General features: G+C 40.8%; 1 long non-coding RNA gene across 6 annotated transcripts in view; it reads left to right on the top strand.

Annotated features, from left to right (window-relative positions):
* Positions 1-18,547, top strand: part of LOC105471851 (uncharacterized) — a 331,670-nt gene that overhangs the window by 310,162 nt on the left and 2,961 nt on the right. Inside the window, exons 5-6 of one of the 6 annotated variants that reach the window (XR_011612025.1) lie at positions 17,542-17,673; positions 18,264-18,399. The exons of 2 other annotated variants lie outside the window; for them this stretch is intronic. This is a non-coding gene — a long non-coding RNA (uncharacterized lncRNA). Of the gene's footprint in view, positions 1-17,541; positions 17,674-18,263; positions 18,400-18,547 lie in introns of those variants that run through there. 3 more of the 6 variants (XR_011612024.1, XR_011612021.1, XR_011612020.1) reach the window with 3 other exon arrangements.

Raw genomic sequence — 18,547 nt, forward strand, 5'->3', positions numbered from 1 at the left:
CAAACTCAAAGCATATTGTTGGTGTCATAGGTTTGGCTATTTGGAAACCAGTAAAATTTAGTAGAATTGGGCTGTTGCACCTTGAGGAGGGGCAATCAGCACTGGCCAATAATTTCCCGGGCTTATGAGGTTGCCCAGGGTGGGTTCGGTTTTCATAAAGCCAGAGTCTCCAGACAAAGGGATTAAGAGCTGGTTTTGTGATTTCTCCAGCGGCCACTAGGGCGACTAACGTTAGGGTTAGACTACTTAACTGCATGTTTGCAGTGAGCTATGCTGCCGGCGCAGGGTAAGTTTTAAGGGGTGTTTTTTAGCTCTGTCCACAGTCCACGTGTCTGGTGCTTCAGCCGCCGCCGTGATTGGTCCTAGGAGGTCGGAGGTTGGGTCCACCGGCTTGACGTGGGTGTAGTGGATCTACGACATGATGCCTTCTACCTTTAGGGCGGTGGGTGTGGTTAGGAGTACCTGGAGTGGTCCTTTCCACCTGGGTTCTAGGGTCTCTTGTCGGTGTCGCCTGACCAGGACCTAGTCTCCTGGCTGGTATGGATGGGTTGTCGGCGGGGGACCGGTCTCATATAGTTCCTTCAGCTTGGGCCAGATTTCTTGATGAATTTTCTGCAAGGCTTGTAGGGAAAATAAGAGTTCAGAGACATTTTCTGTTTCAGATTTGAGCAGATCATCTTTTAGGCTGGGAACTAAGGGTGGGGGTCTGCCATACATAATTTCATAAGGGGTAAGGCCTAGTCTGTAAGGGGTATTACGGGCCTGGAACAGAGCGTAGGGGAGAAGGACCACCTAATTAGCGCCAGTCTCCATAGTTAATTTAGTTAAGGTCTCTTTTAAGGTCCGATTCATTCTCTTTACCTGTCCTGAACTCTGGGGCCTGTAAGCGCAATGTAGTTTCTAATTTGCCTTAAGGATGGAAGCCAAATCCTGACTTACCTTAGCGACGAAGGCCGGCCTATTATCTGACCTTATCTGGACGGGGAAGCCATACCTGGGGAGAATATCTTCCAGGATTTTCTTTGCTACAACCTGAGCAGTTTCTTTCTTGGTGGGGAATGCTTCAGTCCACCCTGAAAAAGTATCTACAAAGACAAGTAAGTACCGATACCCGTATCTTCCTGGCTTTATCTCAGTAAAATCTACTTCCTAGTAGATACCAGGCCTGGTTCCCCTGAGCCTTGTTCCTGTTGTAGCCTGGGATTGGGGGTAGGCGTTGTTAAGCTGGCAGACTTTGCAATTTGTCACGATGTTGCTGGCCATCTCGGCTGTATGTCTGAATTTGAGTTTAGAGCGTCTGATCAGGTCTATCATCCGCCGAGCACCCAGGTGGGTGGTTCAGTGGATGTGTTCTAACACTTGTTGTCCTAATTTTTCTGGTAGGATGGTTTGGTCATTAGTATCAGTCTACCACCTATTCTGGATCTGTTTTAGGGGAATCTTGTCAATCTACTGGAGATCTTGTTCTGAATAATCAGGGAAATATGGCAAATCCTGGGGGCCCGGGTCAGGGAGCTGGAGTGCAAGGAGTTGGCTGGGAGCCTTCGCCACGTTTCTTGCAGTCTGGTCCGCCATAAAGTTGCCTTGAGCAGTTGGAGTAGTTAGTTTCTGATGCCCTGGGCAATGCACAATGGCTAACTTTTCTGGCCTCCATAGGGCTGTTAGCAGGGCTAGGATTTCTTGCTTGTTTTTTATCTCTTTTCTTTCAGCCGTCAGTAACCCCCGCTCCCTGTAAATGGCCCCATGTATATGCGCCGTTGCAAAAGCATATCGGCTGTCTGTATATACCGTCAGCTTTTTCCCCGCCCTTAAGGTAAGAGCTTGGGTGAGCGCTATCAGTTCGGCCTTCTGGGCCGATGTCCCCGGGGGCAGGGGTTCCGCCCAGATTACCTCAGTCTCTGAAGTCACTGCTGCTCTAGCGTACCTCTGGCCCTGATGCATGAAGCTGCTCCTATCAGTGAACCAGACGAGGTCGGCGTCAGGAAGTGGGCGGTCCTGCAGGTCTTCTCGAACTCCGTGCACCTGAGCTAGTATCTTGGTGCAGTCGTGGAGTGGGGCGTCCAGGTCCGGGTTGGGCAGCAGCGAGGCAGGGTTTAAGGTCGTTGGGGGCAGGAATGTTATCCTGAGAGGATTTAGTAGTAGTCCTTGGTAGTGGGTGAGTCGGGCGTTACTCATCCATCGATTAGGTGGCTGTTTGAGTACACCTTCGATGGCATGTGGAGTAACGACCCGCAATTCTTGCCCTATGACAAGTTTATTAGCATCCTGCACCATCAGAGCCGTGGCTGCAATCATTCAGAGACAAGGGGGCCACCTGGCAGCCACTGGGTCTAACTTCTTTGACAGGTAGGCAACTGGCCTCCGCCAGGGGCCTAAGTTCTGAGTTATTACCGCCATGGTGACACCTTTATTTTCATCTATGTATAAATGGAAGGGCTTGGTAACATCAGGTAGTCCTAGTGCAGGCACAGAGAGTAGGGTGGTTTTAATCTGTTGGAAAGCCGACTCGGCTTCGTCTGTCCACTTAAATGGCTGCTGCCCCCGTGTTGCCTGATATAAGGGTTTAGCCAGTTCCGCGAACCTAAGTATCCATAGTCTGCAAAACCCCACCGACCTCAGGAATTCCTTCACTTGTCAGGTGGATTGCGGCCTGGGGATCTGCAGAACAGTTTGTTTCCGGGCGTCTGTCAACCAGCGCTGCCTTTCTTTAAGTAGGTACCTTAGATATGTTACCTCTGGCTTACAGATTTGAGCTTTCTTTGCCGAGGCTCGGTAGCCTAGATTTCCTAGAGCTTGTAAGAGACCCTTGGTCCCTTGGATGCAAGCTTCTTGGGTCTCAGCAGCAATCAGGAGGTCATCAACATACTGTAGTAAGGCTATTTCAGGGTGTTTGTGTCGGTACTCACCTAGGTCTTCATGGAGGGCCTCATCGAACAGGGTAGGAGAGTTTTTGAATCCTTGCGGCAGTCTGGTCTATGTCAGTTGGCCACTTATGCCCTTATCAGGGTCATTCTACTAGAAGGCGAAGAGCTTTTGGCTCTGAGGGGCTAAAGGCAAACTGAAGAAAGCATCTTTTAAATCTAAAACAGTGTACCATTGATGTTTAGGGTTTAGGGTACTCAGGAGGGTATATGGGTTAGGCACAGTTGGATGTATGTCCACAACCTTCTTATTGATTTCTCTTAAGTCTTGTACAGGTCTGTATTCTCCACTATTAGGTTTTCGTACCGGCAACAATGGAGTATTCCAGGGTGAGTGGCATGAGTGAAGGACTCCTTGGTTAAGGAGCCGGCGGATATGCGGGGCAATTCCTTTCTTGGCCTCTAGGGGCATCGGGTATTGGCGTACCCGCACGGAGTCTGCCCTAGGTTTAAGTTCAACAAATAAAGCAGGACGGTGTTTTGCTAGTCCTAAGTCCCCTGTTTCCGCCCAAGCTTCTGGATATTGCTGGAGCCAGGTTGCCAGGTCCTGATCAGGGGCCGTTTGCTCCTGGTGGAGCCGGTACTTATCTTCTAGGGTTATAGTCAGGACGGACACGGGTTGATTGTGGGAGTTGGTCACGACGGGCCCCTCAGGTAGGAAATGGATCTGTGCTCCTATTTTAGTTAGCAGGTCTCTCCTTAATAGGGGACAGGGGCACTCAGGGATGACCAGGAAAGAATGGGTTACATTCTCGGCTCCGAGGTTTACTGTTCTTTGTGTTGTCCATGGGTATTTTTTAACTCCTGTGGCCTTTTGTACCCACGAGGACTTGGAGGATAAGTTTCCATTAGTTTTAACTGAGTGCTGTGCTCCCGTATCAACCAAGAACTGGACCGGGGACCCCTCCACTTGCAAAGTTACCTTAGGTTCGGGGAGGGGATCCGAACCCCATCTTCCCTAGTCTTCATCTTGAGTGACTAGTATGGGTGTAGACCTAGGGGGTCCCTGTCCTCGTTGTTTGTTTTTGGGGCAGTCTCTTACCTAGTGGCCAGTCTCCTTGCGGTAGGCACATTGGTCTTTTCTCAGATTATCCTGCCTAGGGGGCCGCCTGGGTTGGGTGTACTCTGGCTGTAGATGCTCTTTCTGTACCACTGCTGCCAGGACCTTGGTCATTTTTTCAGTGGCCTTAAATTGCCTTTCCTCTGGAGTATCTCTGTTATTGTAAACCTGCTGGGCTATCTGAAGGAGGTCCTGAATCCGCTTTCGTTCCAAGTCTTCTAATTTTTGGAGTTTCCTTTTAATATCTGGGGCTGCCTGATTTACGAATGACATTACTACAGCTGCCTGACTTCCTGGAGCCTCTGGATCTATGGGGGTGTACTGTCTAAAAGCTTCCATTAATCTCTCTAAGTAGGTAGCTGGGCTCTCTGTCTTTCTCTGTAGAATAGAATATACTTTGGCCAAATTAGTGGGCTTGCGAGCAGCTGCCCAGAGACCTGCCATTAGAGTCTGGCGATAAAGGTGTAGCCGTCCTCTACTTTCTGCCGTGTTGTAGTCCTACGCCGGCCTGGTCAGAGGAAAAGTCGCGTTTATGAGGTCAGGGTTGGCAGTCAGTTGACCGTCATCCCCCCGGGACCAGCTTTCTAGCTTCTACCTGTATTCTCTCTCGCTCTTCCGTGGTAAACAAGATTTGGAGGAGCTGCTGACAATCATCCTAAGTGGGTGAACATGACACTATCCAGTAAAGCCAGTAAATCTTTGGGGTTGTCTGAAAACCGAGCACTCTGAGTCTTCTAGTTATAGAGATCACTGGTGGAGAATGGCCAGTACTGGAGCTTGGGGATTCCTGTGTCATCTGGGGGTCCTATTCCCCGAAGGGGTAAAGCCACCGTGGAGTCAGGTGGCTGGGGGGGGTAGTCCGCGAAGTGCACCCTCGCGTCCGCCCCGCCGGCCCTTCAAAGTTACTTTCCCTTTCAGCGGGCTCGTGAGTGCCGGCCGCCTCCCCTCCGCCCGCTCCTTCCTGCGACTCAGCCCGGGGGGCGGGTCCGGGTGCGGCGGCCGCTTCCCGTCCGCCTGCTCTCTCCCTCTGTCATCCCGTGTCCTCTCTCCTTTACACTCAGTCTCTTTCTCTTTCTGATTTCCTTCTCTGACTCTCCACGTCTGCCGTTTTCTCCCCTTTCTCTTTCCGATTTCCATTCTCACTTTCTCCCTTTCTCCTTCTCCCGTCTCTTATGGTCTCTCTCTCACTCATTCTCACTTTCTGTGTCTCTTCCTGTAAAGGAATGTGGGTTAGAATCCCTGTAAAGGAAATCTGATCTGACTTATTAATGATATCTAGTCGCAGGCGCGCTTCGGAAGTCCGGGAACCGGGGCCACATGCGCGCGCTGGAAGCCGGAAGCCCGGGGACCGGGGCAATTCAGATCACGTGCGCCCGGGAACCGGGGCAATTCAGACCGCACGCGCGCGCCCGGGAACCGGGGCAATTCAGACCGCACGCGCACACCCGGGAACCGGGGCAATTCAGACCGTATGCGCGCGCCCGGGAACCGGGGCAATTCAGACTGCACGCGCGCGCCCAGGAACCGGGGCAATTCAGATCGCACGCGCACGCCCGGGAACCGGGGTCAGAGACAGCTAGATCAGACGAGAGCCAGGGGACGTCTCCCACCGGCCTCCACTGGCCGTCCTATAGTGCGTCCGCCAGGACTGTGCCAGCTCCAGTTTCAGACCTCGCGAGTCACACATTCAGATTCAGAACAGACATACAGACACAGACAGACAAACGGAGACGAGCCAGCTCACCTATCAGTAGATCGATCCTACCAGATCCGTTGACCAGGGGTCTGGTGGGCTTGGGGAATCCCGGACGGGCCCCCAGATGTTATGCCCAGACTGTTTGTTCCTTAAAGAAGACCACCAGAGTCCAGAGTCAAAGCCAAGCGGCAAGGATCTTTACTACAAGTTCGAACCTGGTCCCTCCATTCCACAGCATACAAGAGGGCAAGAGGGCCCCAAACAATGCGAGCGTTTGCTTTTTATAGCCCGAAAGTTGCAGGGGAACAAAGAAATTCTTTTGGCTCCCGCGCTTTCAGTAACCTTGAATGGCTGTCTCTTTATCGGAGACTTTCCAGGTGGTGTTTGTACTGGGCTCAGGGAGTTTGAGAGATATATGGCGGTATGTGGTGGGATGGGAGGATGGGATGTGTTTGTACTGGGCTCAGGGAGTTTTGAGCCCGGGGCTGAGGAATGTGCCTAGCTCCTTTCAGTAACTTCTACTCTCTGTCTCCACAAATGTGACTACTCTAGGTGAGTCATAGAATGAACGAGCTATTTTTCTGTCTCCAATTTTTTGAAGAGTTTGAGTGGGGTTTTTGTTCCCCTTTAAATGTTCAGTGGAATATGCCACTGAAGCTAACTAGCTCTAGGCTTTTCTTTGTTCCTTTTATTAGTTATATGTCTGTTCATATTTTCTATTTTTTCACAAGTCAGTTTAGTATATTGTGTGTTTCTAGGAACTTGTCTATTTTGTCTAGGGTATCCAAGTTGTCGATGTACTGTTGTTCATAGTATTCTTCCATAATCATTTTTATTTCTATAAAATCAGTAGTGATGTTCCACTTTCATTTCTGATTTTAGTAATTTGAGTCTTTTCTTAGTCAACCTGGCTAAATATTTGTCAATTTTGTTGATCTTTTCAAATAACCAAATTTTGTCACCATTGATTTTCTCTTTTTCTTTATGCTATCTATCTTCACTCTAATCATTATTTCCTTCCCTCTGCTAGTTCTGAGTTTAGTTTGCTTTTATTTTTAAAATTTCTTAATATATATAAGTGCATGATTGATTTGTGATCTTTCTTCTTTTTTAATATATTTTTGTAGTCATAAATTTTTCCTTTATCCTTGTTTTCACTGTATCCTGTAAGTTTGGATTCTCTATTTTTATTTTCTATTATGTCAATGTATTTCCCTTGTGGTCCCTTCTTTGACCCACTGGTTGTTCAAGAGTATGTTGTTTAATACTTGTAAATTTTCCAGTTTTTCTTCTGTTACTCATTTCTAGTTTGAATCCACTATGATTAGAAAAAAATACTTGTATTATTTCAATCTTTTAAAATTTATTGAAACTTGTTTTATGGTTTAATATGTGACCCATCCTGGAGAATGTTCTTTATGCATTTGAGAAAAATGTGTGTTCTTTTGTTGTTGTGTAGCGCACTTTTTAGATGTCCTTTAGGGTCCTGAAATGTAGAAGAACCTCACTTTCTGGAAAAGAATTCTTACAGTCACATACGTAAGAGAAAATCTTCTAGCTTGAAGTGGGAGTAGAGATTATACTTTTTCTGTTTTGTTTTGATTATTGTTTATTTTTTGTCTTATCAGAATAATTCAGCTGCATGGTTAAAAGTTCAACATTGTAATTAAGATCACTATCATTTATTATGTTGTCTATTGCAATCCATCATTTTCCTCCAGTTTGCACTCTTCCTGCTCTTTTGTTTATTCTCTATGCATAGTAAGCTTTTCACATGAATTATGTCATGTCATTCTCATGCTCAAAGCCCTCTTTGGCTTCCCAAGATATTCAGCATAGGACTGGAAGTTCTTACCACAGCTTCCAGTGTCCTATCTGATCAGGTTCATGGCTTCCTCTCTGGCCCTGTCTCCTGCTCAGCATTACTCAGCACTGCCATTCTTGCTCTTCCTGAATCCACTTACTAAGCCCCATTCTCTTCATGACTTTGTAGATACTGGTCCCTCTGCCGGAGGTCAGAGAGCTTTATTGAAAGCATTTGATGAATAAATGTGATGCCTTTAGAATGAATAAGTTAATGGGAAATTACTGAAAGGGGTGATGATATTTCATTGGTGTACCTGGCATTGGCTTTCCTTGTGTTAAAATATTAGAATATCTCTGTACCATTTGTTTCATAAATACCATCCAAGTTCCCAAGTCCTTTTGTATGCCCCATCCTCCTCCCCCAAGATTCCCAGATTCCACTTGATAAAGTAACTCAAAATTTATGTTCTGGCACACAAAGAAACACAATAACTCAGTTTCAATATGTTCATCATCACACCAGGTTGGGTCCTTCAAGATGTAGATGGAAAGGCATGATTAGATGTATAAGAGAATTATGGAGAGATGTGCAGATAAAGGATAAAGGAGGAGAGAACAGTTGTAAGACCTTTCAGTCTGTGATGTAAGGTTGACACCTGTGAAAAGAGGCAGGGAAGGAAGAAGTGGCCTAGCCCTCGGACCTCTGCTGTGCCCATTCATTGACTGAGATCAGCTCAAGGTGATGTGGCTGGCTTCTGAATTGGATCCAAAGGTGTGGCAGCTGGGGCTGTAAGTCAACTCTGAGTGGAGAGCTGAGTGGCACAGCCAGTCTGATTGATTGGTTTCCGCTGGTATCTATTGTTAAAGATCTTGAATTATACTGCTCCTGGTGGAAGAGTTTTAAATAGAATGCTGGCTTCATGAGATATCACTCTAAAAAGAATGCATTAGCTGTAGTATAAAAAGAAGATTAGATGCAAATAAGAATGGAGACAGGGAACTAACAAGGAGCCCATGGCAAAAATACAAGATAGTAGGAATCGAAATGTGTTAGGAATTTCAAGATTAGAAAATCTCTGTAAGCCCACATATTTGATTATAGCACTCTAGCGCTGAAAGAGGTTAGAAAATTCATCTGGGCTGTTGTTGGTGAAACTACCTAGCTTTGTTTTTGCGTGTGAGATATGAGCAGCAGGAATAGAGAAACTTCAGTTAGTTTTTAATTCACATACACTTAAGAGAAGGCTGAATTTAAGATATTTAGAAATAAGTGATAAATTTACCATAAGTACCTTTAGTCCTTAAACCTGCTGGCATTAGATTCCTTCTGCTGCTGTTTTATCACTCTTGCTGCCTCCAGGTGTAGTGCAACATTTTACAGAAGTCTGTAAATTCTTTGAATCAATAGTGTATGAGCAAGAATTTAAGTGCTGAAATCAGTGTTATTCGAGTTCAAAATTTGACTCTGCTTCTTATAATTGTTTATCCATCGCCAACAAAATAAACTCTTAGATTCAGTTTCTGTATAAAGAAAATAATCCTTCCTAATGCATAGCATTGCTAGGAGAACTAAATAAAATTATCCATGCTTACTTTGGGAGTGTGTGTGCTATTACACCATTGATAGTTTTGACCAGCCTTACCATGCAACTAACCACTGGCATTTAGCTACTGAAATCCAGAAGGCAGTGATGATGTTTCAGGGCAGAAATGTGGGAAATTAGAATAGAACCTCAAGGAAGAGGAGACCGACTATGCATTGTTGGGATAAAGTTTAAAGGGAAAATTGTAAATACATTCTGAGCTGAAACAAGAAAGGAAGACATCATTCTGTAACCAAGACTCAGCATGAGAGATAACGAGGGAAATGAGATGAGATTCAGGAAAAAAATATCCATTAGCAGGGCTGTGGAAAGAGATGTGTTGGTGATGTGCCTCACAAAGAAGTCAGCTTTGTGTCCCTGGACCAAAGATCTTTGCCCCTGAGTTATGGCAAATTTCTCTTCTCAGATACTTGGAATCACTCTGTGATATTATCTTTTGACAAAAGTAACGACTCTCAGTTACTGTACTATGTTTGAAGTTCCTCTATACATACTCACACCACTGTAGAAAAATCTTGTAAGAAAAAACCCAAATGACCAACCCAAATGTCCATCAATGATAGACTGGATTAAGAAAATGTGGCATACATACACCATGGAATACTATGCAGCCAAAAAAAGGATGAGTTCATGTCCTTTGTAGGGACATGGATGAAGCTGGAAACCATCATTCTCAGCAAACTATCGTAGGGACAAAAAGCCAAACTCTGCATGTTCTCACTCATAGGTTTGAATTGAACAATGAGAGCACTGGGACATAGGAAGGGGAACATCACTCACTGGGGTCTGTCGTGGGGTGGGGTAGCAGGGGAAGGATAGCATTAGGAGATACACCTGATGTAAATGACAAGGTAATGGGTGCAGCACACAAACATGGCACATGTATACATATGTAACAAACCTAGAACTTAAAGTATAATAATAGTTAAAAATAAATAAATAAGAAAAAATACCCAAACCTATTTATCCTATCCCTTTTGAGTATGCCCTCTCATTAGTCAGAGATTCTGACTAATACATGTTCTCTCAGAAAGGAATGTTGTTACTAAATGCATTTTAAACACCTAGTAATTAACGAATAAAAGAAACTAGAGTAATATTAATCTTTATAATTTATTATTAAGAGGAATTAAAGAGGCCTAAACAGAGGGATATGTCATATTCATAAATTAGAAGAGTAAGTACTGACAAGATGTCAGTTTATCAAAACTGATCCAGTGCAATTCTGATCAGATTTCCTCTGTGTGTGTGTGTGTGTGTGTGTGTGTGTGTGTGTGTGAGAGAGAGAGAGAGAGCGTGTCTGTCTGTGTGTTGATGAGCTGATTTTGCAATTTTTAGGGAAATGGTTACATAAAATATTCTCAGCTTCGTTTTTAGCAGTAAATACAAATTTAAACTACAACAAGAACCACTATGCACCCAAAGGCATTATAAAAATTAAAAAGATAAACACAACAAAACATGTGCAATGTTGTGCAACAATGGAAATTTTCATGTACTCCTGCCAGAACATAAATGTCTGAATTCAACCAATTCGGAAAACTGGCAGCATTTGCCAAACCTGAGCATATGTGTAACCTTGGTCATAGTAATTCCACCCCCAGGAATATAGCGAAGAGAAGTACATACACATGTTCATCAAAAATGCCACATATACTTATAGCAACATTCATAACAGCACTATTTGCAATAGCCCCAACCTGGGGACAACTTCATATGCATCAAGAGTAGAATGCATGATGTCTGGTGTATTTATACAATGGAATAATACAAAGCAATGAGAATGAATGAACCATGCTGCAGTCGGAAATAATCTGACATATATACTGTTGAGCAATAATAGGCTAAGCCAGACAGAAAGTATATTCTTTATAATTCTATTTATATGAAGGTCAAATTAGGAAAAACTACTTTATGCTGCCAGGAGAGGGTGGAAGTATTGACTAGAACTAGTAGGAAAGCTGCCTCTGGCACACTTGAAAAATTCTAGCTCCAGATCTAGGTGCGGGTTACATGGGCGTATTCACTGTGAAAATTCACTGGGTTGTACACTGATAGTTTGTAACCTTTCTTCTATGTGTGTGTGTGTGTGTGTGTTTCTAAATATCAGTTTATTGAAATATAACTCATATATTATAAAATTTGTTTTTTGAAGCTTTACTTTGAGTCAACAGTTAATAATTATGTACATATTTGGGGTACAATGTGATGTTTCATTATATGTATACTCTATGGAATGATCAATTCAGACTAACAAACATATCCATCACCTCAAATATTTATTATTTATTTGTGGTGAGAATATTTAAAATCCTCTCTTTTAGCTAATGTAGAGTACATTTTTATTCAGTATAGTTATGTTGTGCAATAGATCACTACAAATTATTCCTCCTGTCTTACTGAAACTTTGTATCTTTCAACTAAAGCCTCCCTTTTCCCTCACCTACTTCCCCTCCCCGCAAGCCCTAGTAACCACCATTTTACTCTGCACTTCTCTGAGTGTGATTTTTTGGTTCCATGTATAAGTGATATCATGCAGTATTTGTCCTTCTGTGCCTGACTTATTTACTCAACATTATGTCTTCTAGGCTTATCCATGTTGTTGAAAATGGCATAATTTCATGTTTTTAAAGGCTAAATAGTATTCTATTGTGTAGAAATACCAAATATTTGTATACATTCACCCACAGACAGGCACTACAGTTGTTTCCATATTGTGGCTCTTGTGACTAATGCTGCAATCAATATGTGAGTATAGCTGTCTCTTCAACGTACTGATTTCATTTCCTTTGGATGTATACCCAGTAGTGGCAGAGCTGTGAAACCCACCCAATAGTCCCATAGACAGTTTTTTTGACAAACATGGAAATTGACCTTTCTGGTCTTAAAGTTTGAAACTTACATTCATTTTTTCTGCATTCCTTCCCCAGGAAATGACCACCAGGCCTCTAAACAAAAGTATCAAAGAACTGAAACTCACCCATCACCACATCCAGACAATGCGATCCAGGCTTCCTCATTTGTCATGATTGTTTTCTTGCCCCTCTCTAGTTCCTGTTTTCTTAACACATTGTTACATGTCTTCCCTGCTATATAACCCCCTAGTTGAAGTTGGTCAGGGAAATTGATTTGACACTGATATCCTGTCTCCTTAGTTGCAGCACCCTGTTAAATCCTTCTTCCTGGCTATACTCATTGTGCTAATCATTGACTTTCTGTATGGTGAGCTGCAGGACCTATACTGAACCCCTGGCATTTTGGCAACCTGTGGATCATGAGTGATTGTATTTTTAGTTTTTTGAAGAGCCTTCATATTGTTTTCCAAAGTGGCTGTACTAATTTACAATGCCAGTGATGCAGTACAAGGGTTCTCTTTTTTGTATACCTTCCCCCCACTTGGTATTTGTTGTCTATTTGATAATAGATAATCTAACATGTGTGAGGTGATATATCGTTGCGGATTTAATTTTCATTTCTCTGATTATCAGAGAGGTTCAGCACTTTTTCCTATATCTGTAGTCCATTTATATGTATTCTGTTGAGAAATGTCTATTTAGATCCTTCGTCCATTTTTAAATAGGGTTATTTGTTTTTTTGTTATTGAGTTGCATGAGTTCCTTGTGTAATTTAAATATTGGCCTCTAATCCAATCTATGATTTGCAAATATTTTCTCCCAGGTTGTGGGTTGTCTTTTCAATCCGTTATTTGTTTCCTTTGATGTGTACAAAGCTTTCAGATCAATGCAGTGACACTTGTCTACTTTTGTCCATCACAGTGATTTCACATAGCCCCAGACCTATGCCATGGAGCTTTACCACTATGTTTATGTTCTCCTCTAGCAGTTTTACAGTTTCAGCTCATATATTTTAAGTCTTTAGCCCTTTTTTAGTTGATTCCTGTATAAGGAGTAAGAAAAGAGTTTACTTTTATTCTTCTGTATGTGGATATCCAATTTTCCCAACACCATTTATTGAAGAGACTGTTCTTTTTCCATTGTGTGTTACTGGCACTTTTTTCTAAAATTAATAGACTGTAATTGTGGGTGTTTATTTCTGAACTCTCTATCCTAGTACATTGGATGATGTATCTGTTTTATGCCAGCACCATGCTGTTTTGATGACTATAGCTTTGTAAAGTATTTTGGAATCTGATGGCATGATGCCTCTAGCTCTGTTCTTTTTGCTCAAGATGGCTTTGGCAATTTGGGGCCTTTTGTGGTTTCATATGAATTTTATAACTTCTCTTTCTATTTCTGTGAAGAATGACCTTGAGACTTCGAGATTGCATAGAATCTATAAATGACTTTGGGTAGTACAGATATTTTAAAAATATTCTTTTAATCCATTAACACAAAATATCTTTCCGTTTATTTGTGTCATCTTCAATTTCTTTCATCAATGTTTTACCATTTTCAGTATACAGATCTTTCACATTCTTGATTAAGTTTATTTCTAAGTATTTTATTTTATATTTGATGCTTTTGTAAATTGGATTATTTTCTCATTTTTAAAAAAGATAGTTCATTGTTAGTGTATAGAAATGCTACTGGATTTTGTAAGCTGAATTTGTTTCCTGCAACTTTACTGAATTTCTTTAGCAGTTCTCAGAGATTTTGTGAGGAGTCTTTAGAATTTTCTCTATATAAGATCATATCATTAGCAAACACAACATTTCACTTCTTCCTTTTCTATTTGCGTGACTTTTATTTATTTTTATTGCATGATTGTTCTGGCTGGAACTTTTAGTACAATGTTAAACGTAGTGGTGAGAAGAGGCATCTTTGACCTGTTTTTGGTTTTAGAGGAAAAGCCTTCAACTTTTCACCATTTATTATGATGTTAGCTGTGGGCTTTTTGAATATAGCCTTTATCATGTTGAGAAACATTCCTTTTATACCTAATTTATTGAGAGTTTTTTAATCATGAAAAGATGTGAAATTTAGTCAAATGCTTTTTGTGTGTGTTGATTGAGATACTGATATGTTTTTGTCCTTCATTCTGTTATTAAATTATGTTGCATCTATTGATTTGTATATATTGAATCATCCTTGCATCCCACGGATAAATCCCACTTGATCATGGTGAATGATCTTTTAAATGTACTGTTGAATATGGTTTGCTTGTATTTTGTTGACAATATTTTTATCTGTGTTCATTAGGAATAGTGGTCTGTGGTTTTCTTTTCTTATAGTGTTTTTCTTTGGCTTTGGCATGGGGATCATTCCAGCCTTGTAAAGTGAGTTTGGCAGTGCTTCCTGCACTTCAGGTTTGGCAAGAATTTGAATAGGATTGGTATTAGCTCTTCTTTAAATGTTTAGTAGAATTCAGCCATGATGCTATGAAGTCTTGGGGTTTTCTTTGATGAGAGACTTAATTATGTAATCTCCTTACTCATTATTGGTCTGTTCAGATTTCCTATTTTATTGTGTTTTAGTCTTGCTAGGTTATGTTTCAAGGAATTTACCCATTTCTATCAGATTATTTAATTTGTTGACATATAGTTGTTTATATTATTCTGATGATTATTTGTATTTCTGTGTTATCCATTGTAATGTCTTTCATTTCTGATTTTATTGAGGCCTCTCTTAGTTTGTGTAGCTAAAGGTTTGTCAGTTTTGTTTACCTTTTCAAAAAACCAACTCATAGATTCTTCAATTTCTTTAGGTGTTTTAAAGTCTCTATTTTATTTATTTTTGCTCTGGTTTTGTTATTTCTTTCCTTCTGCTAACTTTGGGCTTATTTTATTCCTTTTTTTCCCCCAGTTCCTTCAGGTGTAACACTGGGTTTTTCAGATCTTTCTTTTTTTAAAAATAGTATTTTTAGAGGCAAAGTCTTACAACATAGCCTACACTGGCTTTGAACTCAGGCTCGATTGATCCTCCCTCTGGGTAGGAGAGAGTACAGGCATGCAGCATTACCCATGGGATTGTTTTTCATTTTCTTTATGAAGAAAAATAAGAATTGCTGTAAGTTTCCTTCTTAGAACTGTTTTTGCTGTACCCCATAAATTTTGATATGCTGTGTTCTATTTTTAGGTGCTAAAGATATTTTTAATTTTTGCCTATAATTTATTCTTTGACCCAATACTTGTTCTAGAGCACATTCTTTAATGTCCACATTTGTTAATTTCCCATAATTCATCCTATTATTGAATTCTAGTCTCAAACCATCATGGTTGTAAAAGATACTTAACATGATTTAATCTTCCTAAATTTATTAAGAATTGTTTTGTGCCTAACATATGATCTAAGTTGGAGAATGATAGGTGTATACTTGAAAAGAACGTGTATTCTGTTGCTGTTGTGTGGAAAACTCTGTGTATATCTGTTAGATACATTTGCTCTATAGTTGAAATCCAATGCTTCCTTATTGATTTTCTAACTGGATAATCTATTGTTTAAAGTGGGGAACTGAAATCTCCTACTATTACTATGTTGCAATCTATATCTTTCTTCAGATCTCTTAATGCTTGTTTTATATATTTAGAAGCTCCCAATTTAGGGTGCATGTTTATGTATAATTCTTATATCCCCTTGAGGAGTTAATTGCTTCATCACTACATAATAACCTTCTTTGTTACAGTTTTTGACATAAAATCTGTTTTGCCTGAAATAATAGATGTAGCTACCTCTTCTTTTTCTTTCCATGTTCATGGAATATCTTTTTAAAAATATTTTATTTTTAGATCCAGAAGGTACATGTGTCAGTTTTTTATGTGGATATATTGCATGATGCAGACGTTTTGGTTACTAATGAGTCTGTCACCCAAGTAGATAACATAGTATCCACTAGTTAATTTTTCAATTTTTGTTTACCTCCCCCCTTCGCCCTTTGTGGAATCCCTAGTGTCTACTGTTGCCATATTTATGTTCATGTATACCCAATGTTTAGCTCCCACTTATAAGTGAGAACATGCAATATTTGGTTTTATGTTTCTGCATTAATTCATTTCGGATAATGCCTCTAGCTGCATTCAGTTGTTGCAAAGCACAAGATTTCATTCATTTTTATAACTATGTAGTAGTCTATGATGTGTATGTACCACATTCCTTTAGTCTCTCGGCCATTGATTGGCATTTAGGTTGATTTCATGTTTTTGCTATTGCGAATGGTGCTATGAAGAACATATATGAGTGCATGTGTCTTTTTGGTAGAATAATTTATTTTCTTTTGGGTGTGTACTCAGCACTGAGATTGCTGGGTTGACTGATATTTCTGTTTGTAGTTATTTGAGAAATCTTCAAACTCCTTTCCACAGTGGCTCAACTAATTTTTATTCCTACCAACAATGTATAAATGTTGCCATTTCTCCACAACCTTGAAAACAACCTTTTTTTTTTTTTTTTTACTTTTTATAATAATCATTATGACTGGTGTGAGATGGTATCTCATTGTGGTTTAACTCAAATCTCTCTGTTGACTAGTAATGTTGAGAATTTATATTCTTGTTGCCTGCTTCTACGTCTTCTTTTGAGAAGTGTCTGCTGATTCCCTTTTCCCACTTTTTAGTGGGTTTATTTGTTCTTATCTCATTGATTTTAGTTTCTTATAGTTCTTGGATATTAGTCCTTTGTCAGATGCATATTTTACTAATATTTTCTCTCATTTTGCAGGTTGCCTGTTTATTCTGTTGATAGTTTCTCTTGCTGTGCAGAAGCTCTTTCATTTAGTTAATTCTTTTTTTTAGGTTGTGTGCACTTTATTGAATGCAAATTATATGACCATAAAACAATTTTAAAAAGCAAATATGTTTTAAAATTCTTCTATTGGCACAACTTCAAGACTCCATGTTACATTTTTCTTCTGTTGGTCTCAATTTTGCCTAAAGGTGGTACACATTTCATTTTATTGAATCTGTGTCAAAGCAAAGAACCACCACCACAAAACTTTGTTAATTCTGAACCTAACTCATGAGATGTGCCAAATTCCTGTTGCCATGGAAATTAAACTAGCTAAACTAACGTTGCTATGACCTCATCTCTTACTGCAACACTAAAGATCATCCGGGTAAGAGGAATGTGTCTCTGCATAGCATTCAGCTCACGTTTACATGTCGTTTTTCCCTGAATATGGTTATGTGAGATAGAAATCAGTAGGATGGGGTGTAACATCTAGTATAGGATCGTTGTGTCTCCTAGGCTCACACACTTCCTTTAAGATCCTCAGAAAATGAAGTTTAACTCTGGGGACGTGAGTTACATAGTAACTTGTTTTGGATACTGTCTCTTTCACAATCCAAATATCAACACCAAAGAAGTTCTTGAGTTCCTTTTGAAATTGAAAGGAATTTACAAACCATAAAAGCCCCAATATTAAAGGATACAATTCAGTCTTTTTAGCATATTCTCAAAGCTGTACGTCAACCACTAGTATGTAATTCCGGGAATTTTTCACCACGGGCGGAAGAAACCTTGAACCCATTAAGAGTCAGCACCTGCTCCTTCCTTCCACCAGCCCCTGGCAATCGCCAGCCCACTTCCGTTTCTCTGGATTTGCCCATTCTGGACACCTGTTGTGAGGAGAATCGTACAGTGCGTGACCTTCGGTGCTGACATCTTTCACGTCCAAGGAGAGTGGAATCTCACAGTGAGTGACCTGTTGACAGATACCTGGACTCTTTCTACTACTACAAATAATGCTGCTATGAAGACTCTTGCATCAGATTTTTTTGGCAAAAATATTTTCCATTTTCTTGGGCGTATGCCTAGGAGTGAAATTGCTGGGTTGTACGGTGATTTCATGCTTAACTTTTCTGAGAAACTGCCAGACTTTTCCAAATCAACTGTACCATTTTACTTCCCCTCCCACTAGCAATATATCAAGATTTCAGTTTTCCCAAATTCACCACCATGTCACTGTCCAATACTGGGGTTTTACCCATCCCGGTGGTTGTGAAGTGGTATCTCACGGTAGTTTTGATTTCCATTTCTAAGATGATGAATTCTGCTAAACATCTCATGTGCTTTTTAAGGCATTTATATGTCTTTCTTTGGAGAATGTCTATTCAAATCCCTTGTCCATTTTTAAATTGGATTTTTACTAAGAGCTTTTAAATATATTCATGATATCAGGTCCTTATCATGATAATGTATCCTGTTCTGTGGGTTGTCTTTTTACTTTAAGAGTATCCTCTGAAATGAACATTTTTAATTTTGATCCCGTCTTTTTCCCTTCAGTTGCTTGTTACAGCTTTAGACGTCTCAGCCAAGGAAACATTGCCTAATCCAACGTAGCAGTTTCACCAGGATTCTTCCCTAAAGGTGTCATGGGCTGAACTGTCCCCCCTCTCAAGATTCCCATGTTAAAGTCACAACCCCGGAAACTCAAAATGTCACTGTACCTAAGTGTACAGGGCCTTTAACTTGGAAATTTAGGTCACATAAGATCTTAAGAGTAGGCCCTGATCCAGTATGACTGGTATTCTTTTGAGAGAATTTAGACACAGTCCTCAGTGCTGCAT

The sequence above is a fragment of the Macaca nemestrina genome, chromosome 13 (genome assembly GCF_043159975.1).
Source record: "Macaca nemestrina isolate mMacNem1 chromosome 13, mMacNem.hap1, whole genome shotgun sequence".
NCBI lineage: Eukaryota > Metazoa > Chordata > Mammalia > Primates > Cercopithecidae > Macaca > Macaca nemestrina.